At 46.3% G+C, this 5,978-nt stretch overlaps 1 protein-coding gene across 1 annotated transcript in view; it reads right to left on the reverse strand.

Moving 5' to 3' along the window:
- TAL2 (TAL bHLH transcription factor 2) overlaps nt 1–1,004 on the reverse strand; it is a 17,892-nt gene extending 16,888 nt beyond the window's left edge. Inside the window, exon 1 of the mRNA XM_019517091.1 lies at nt 689–1,004. The gene's annotated coding sequence lies outside the window, so the exon portion shown is untranslated. The remainder of the gene's footprint in view (nt 1–688) is intronic.
- Between the last annotated feature and the right edge of the window lie 4,974 nt (nt 1,005–5,978).

Consider the following 5,978-nt stretch of genomic DNA (forward strand, 5'->3'; position numbering starts at 1 on the left):
TGTAATTACTACTTATTTTAGAACTTTTAAAAGAGGTGTTTTAAAATTCTAAAAGCCATGCCATCAAAATTTTTAGTTCTCAATCAAAGGGCCTGATTTTCTGTGGCATAAAAGGCGGAAAAGGGGGTTAAAATGCCAGCAACTTGAATTCAGTGGCATTTGATAGCCATGTTTCATTGATATAAATGACCCTAGCAATTCCAAGACAACAGAAAATTGAGCCCAAACAGTTTGGTTATGAAGCTACAAATAGAAGAATCTACCTACAATATTAAAACAAACAAACCAAAAACCCTGTTTCTTTATATAACCTGTATTTTTAAACACCCACACTCATTTAAAAAATTGCTGAAAAGTGACAAAGATTTGTTCCTTGCTTGAAATCTTTTGCCTGGTTTTAGCAAACGGTAAGAGCTTGAGTTAAAATACAAGCACCTAAAGAGTGTGTCCATTAACAGTCACCTGTAAGTGGCTGTTTTCATACCTATTCAGTTTGTCTGATATGCTGCCTTTTTATCAACTTTACACAGACAAGACAGACAGCCAAAGCAGGCTTCAGGAGCTCCTTCCTCCAGCTAAGCTTTGCTGAGGGCACCTGGAAACAAACTTGGGAGCACTCAAGAAAGTTGTAATTGCAGGCATGAAAGCCCAGCAACACTGAGCTAAGGAGAAAGCTGTTGTCACTTACTTTTCAAAGCAGAGGTGCAGGCAGCTCTTCGAACCTGGTTCGTGGAGTGAACTTCCAGCAGAAGCGGATGCTTCCTCCTTGCTTTTTGCTCTCACAGCCCCGGACCCAGAGGTTGCTCTTGCTGCAGTCAGCCAATTGCTGATCCTGGCTGACTCATTTATAGAATGCCAGCTTCTTTGTCTGGCGCGTGTCACCACTAGTCCTAGCAATCCAGGGAGCTTGTTTTGCATCTCCCGGGAGATTCTCTCTTCCCTGCTTTCTCTGCCCTACATACCCTCTCTGTTCTCTAAGATGGGCAAGGCTGCTTTAGGTGAAACAGCCTGACAGTGGTACGAGCAGGGTCAGGTGGCCATTTGAAGAAAGGACATCGCTGGGGTGTCATTTAGCAAGAATTCCATTTCTTTTCCTTTTGACTGAGCCAAGAGCTCATGAAAGGGCCAGAGCGGCACTCCTGCCCACCCACCCCAAACCAAAGCTGCCTGATTATCCAATGTCTTGTTTAAAACACTCATTTTAATTCAAACACTAACAGATTTTTTTTCTAAATTCTGGGAAAATTCACCCTGGACTCCCAGAGCAAGTGTTGCGAGGCTGGGGATGGTATATTGGTCCCTACATATGTGACAAAGAGGCAGAATCCCTGCCTTCACTGCAAAGCTCAACTCATCTTTAATGCAGGAGTCACAGGGCGCATCTACATGTTCATTAATGTGCTGTAGCTACCATGCATTTAGTTTAGTACTTCCCTAATGAAGTACTAACCAAATGCACAGTAACTACATTTACCACGCAGTAGCACCGCTGCACATTTGGGGGGTTTTTGGTGACAGTTACTGCGCAGTAGCCTAATAACACTGCAGTAGCTTCTTATCACAGTTTTTGACCAGCACACTACTGCACAGTATAATTAGGCTACTGTGCAGTAAGCGTCTTGTGTAGACGCGCCCACAGTCAGTGCCTCTTTGCATTCACACAACAGGTACACCATGAGCAGCGGTGGTGTCTGAGCACCCTCCCTCCCCCACCCCGTTGCCTTCCTCATGCTGCAGCTTTGATCCTGGCTGTGTCTACATCAGGCGACTAGTGTGCACTAAGCTAGGGTGTACATTTACAGAGCGTTAGCTGTTTTGCATACGCATGGGCCTTCGGAGTGCCTTTGAGCGAGGAGGCTCTTACAGTGAAACAAGCTACTTCACAATTAGTGCATGTTCAGTGTGGCCACATAAGGGTTTAGCGCAGAATAATCTGTGCTATACATCCTCACCTTAGTTTAGTTTGCACTAACTCCCCAGTACAGACAAGCCTCTGGGAGATCATATCTAGGGATGGATAGGGAATTGGTCCCTGACTCCCTTACTGAGATCGCCAACAAAAATGCCAGTTGGTGTTGACCATGTTTGTACAGCAGATGCTGGTTCAGTATGAGCTGGCGTCAGACTCCTTAACCTCATTCCATAATGAACGAACAAGGCAGTAGAAGTGTTTGTGCCCATTCACATTTGTTGGACAGTGCCAGAGCTGTTTGAGTTCAGTGCCTGTGCCATCATACTGGAGGTTTCAGCCAACAGAGGAGATGAACCTTGATGCTCCCACAAAGCTGCTTCTTCAGCTGAGACAGAAAAGACTTGTTTTTGAAGCAGAAGCTCCTGAGCCCTATCTCTGCCACTACCCAAGTGCAATATAACGGGTGGATATGATGTCTCTGTATGATGGGCCATAACCTCTGTGGGGAAAAAAGGTGAAACAAAAGAGCCACTGAACAGCCGTCAGGGGACTGTGATTTTCAGTCACTCCAAACCAAGCTGAATTTGAGCTGGTGCCCTTCTGCTGAGAGGATCGGTGGCACATTCACGATCCCCTGCTACAGCCAAGCTTCCCTCTTCTCATGAAGTAATTCTTCTCATGTTGAACTCATCAGGGTCCACATCACAGCATCTCTTCTAACCCTGGGAAGCTAGATGGAGCCCTGCTGGGACCCCATCAAAGACATATCCCAATAGATCATTTTGTGCTACCTTGGCCTCCAACTGGAGCTGGGCAAGCTGTCTTCAGATTTCCAGGTCCCCCTCATATGAGAGAGCTGGCCCAGGATCAACATGAGCACCAGTCTCTTATGGCTGTTTAGGGCATTTTATAAGGGTACCACACAAGGCCAGCCTGGCTTGAGAATACCATGTTTGAAATTTAAAGTAAAGCAGAGTTGGCTTTTGAGACCTATAAACTCTGGTCCAGGGTGGGGTTCTTGCTAGTGCAGGGTGGGGAACATAATGCTCTCTTAAACCAACCAACTATAGGGAGCAGGAAAGACACTGACAGAAGGCCAGGGCAGAGTGGAGAAGTGATAAGGATCCCCAGGAAAAACCTCACTGTTGCCTCAGTTCTGGAAAACATCCCTATTAGGACAGCACTTAAAGCATGCACTTAAATGCCACTGAAATCTGAGAGACAAAAGCACATGCTTCAAGTTAAAATCACATTTAAGTGCTGTCCTGAGTTTGGCTCTGAGGAAGGTCTTTACACTGTAAGTCAAAGCACCAAAGGAAGCAGGCTGGGTGGGTTTGTTATAATTTCCATCCTGCGAGAAATATAAAGAAAAATTGCAGATGTTTAATTTAATAGGACCACCCCTCCCACAGATCTCTGCCACGATGCTAATTTGTTTGGAAAGAACAAGTCACAAATCCTTTCCCCTTGCAAGGCTCTCCCTGCAGCGCTGAACTGGAGGTTCAGCCCTTTCACACGGTAAATTAAAAGCAGCACTACACTCTGAAAGCTGTGTCAACCGCTTCATTTAGCACAAGTGTTATGTTAACTAAAGGCCCTATTCCAAAGGGGCCTTTGGCCTCACAGAAGCCTAATTTCCATGTAATTTACATTGGAAAGTTGCAGAGTGCACCTCCTCTGCGTCACTCCCTCCAAATCATTTACCCACAATGAGCAATGAGACACTCCAGCCACTACACAATGGATGGGGAAGAGAGTCTGCCAGCCCAAGAGGGGGAGGAAAGCAGATCTGTGGCTTAGTAAGAAGTCATCTTGCTCAGGACATGGTAAACCAGACTAAACCACAGCCGTGAAAAACATATTGGCAGGAGTATATTTATTTTCCCTGACAACAACAGGCTCGGGATGACCCAGTATTAATTCTTACTATTTTGTTATTTATCAGAAAACAGCAAATCAATAATACATCATAATATATAAAAGATGTATATGTACGTGTATGTGTGTATTTTTATACATACATACACATACGCACACACACTACTGTTGTTGTTGCTATTATTATTACTAGACAATTGCCCGACAAGAATGACGGGGGGCGGGGTAAGGATGCATGCCGCAACCCAATGCCCTGTGCTGCCATCGCTCTGCCTCTGGTCCCACTTGCCCCACATGCCTCGCTCACCCAGTCCGGCCCTTCAGTCCCCACTGTCATGGGTGGGGATGAAGCCTCATGTCGGGCCCTGCCTCCGCTTCGCATCTGGCCCCATTCCCCCTGCTCGCCTCTCCCCTTTGCCACGTTGGGTCCAGGCCCGTTGCTCCCCACTCCTTCCCCCTCTACCTCCAAGGAGCAGAGCTGGGGACAGGGGGAAGGGCAGCACTGCTGGCCTCCCCACTGCTCCAGCCCTGCTGGGCGACGGCAGGGACAGCACCACCATGACAGCGGGGACTGAGGGAGCAGGGTGAGGGAGGGAGCTGCCATGGCAGTGCTTCTGGCTGTGCGGAGCACTCCGATTGGTTGTTTCAGTAAGCATTGTGATTGACTGCCGAGACAGCCAATCAGAGTGCAAATAAAGTGTTACAGACAGAGACAGACTAAGGCTTTTATAATGATTAACAACATCAATTACAATAATAATAATAATAATAATAATCCTGCTCTGGTTGGGATCAATAGGGATTTTGCCTTTGTCGTTCCTAGGGCCAGAAGCAGGCATATTTATTACTTGACATTTACACTGTAGTAGCACCTATAGGCCCACCAAGTCCAGCCTCCATTGCAACAGGCCCTGTCCAAATACACAGTAACCAGTACTCACACATCCAGGCTCCACTGACATTCAGGCTGTCTCCAGCTGTCACTGCGCACACAGCTCAGAAAATAAAATTCAACCTTCCTGCTTTGCAATAATTGTGGAGTAAAACTCAAAGCATGTCAGGAACATTTCTCAATGCCCAATTCACTGAAGACCTGATCTGACTTACAACAACCCAGTATCAAATCCTGTATATAAATTCTGGCCTGAATAAGGCAGTTCTCACCCTGAGAGTCATCACGCCTTTCTCCATCTCAGAGTCTCCTCTTGTCTGACTTCTATGTGTCCTGCCCTCCTCGTGGTGAGCCTCAGCCTGTTAGTTTCCCTCCCCCCACTTCCCAATATTAAGCAGTGTCACTGGAAACCAGGACTACTTTGTAACTCTGAATCTGGCCTATGCTTTTCTGTTTGTCATTCGTATTATTTGTTATGGTAGTGCTGAATGACCCCGGTCAAGACTGGGGTTTTGTTGCATCTGGCACTGTAGATAAGCACAGCATAAAGAAGTCCTTGTCCTGACAAACTTACACTTTCCAGAGGTGTGACATGAAATGGCTGGGAGAAAGGAAGTCAGTTCATCCCACTCCACAGAGATTTGCCTCAGGTCCCAGAAAAGGCCCATGAAGAATGAAAACCTGAATACAGATCTCCCAATACCAAGACTGAAGAACTTTTCTTCCCATTTCTATGATGGATGCCCTCTATATGTTCTGTCATTTGTGGTCAAGCTCAGGAAATCTGTTTACTATTTTACTGCCTTGAAGCGCTGCGAACTGCTTTATGGTCAGTGTGTCTGTCTAATAAGACATAGTTGACAAGGATGAGAGAGAGCTGAGATGCAGCTACAGCTCATCGTTTCTCCTTCATCACATGCATGGTGGCATGCTGTGGAATCTGTTTCTGCAAAGTGGAAGATAAGAGGTTGGGGACAGAGGCTCCACAGAAAGCTAAAGCATGCACATGGTGGCTAAGCAAGGATGCCCTTAGATGATCTGGGTTCCTGTTGCCCATTTGTCTGATATGGCATGGCAGGATTTAATCATAGACTTTGACACCCCCAGGAGGAAGAACCAGGGGTCTGAAAAGAAACAACTCTGTTCTCGACTGTTCTCCCGTACAGTATTTGCACTATAGCAGAAATGCATTAAATGGGTTGACCTCACACCAAGTAACACAGCTCCCATTGCCTTTGACTAGCAAAACCAGGTTTAAGGCAGGTGAGGTAGACACATAATAGGTGGGACATAGAG

The sequence above is a fragment of the Gavialis gangeticus genome, unplaced genomic scaffold (genome assembly GCF_001723915.1).
Source record: "Gavialis gangeticus isolate Ggan-Ray unplaced genomic scaffold, GavGan_comp1, whole genome shotgun sequence".
Taxonomy (NCBI): Eukaryota; Metazoa; Chordata; order Crocodylia; family Gavialidae; genus Gavialis; species Gavialis gangeticus.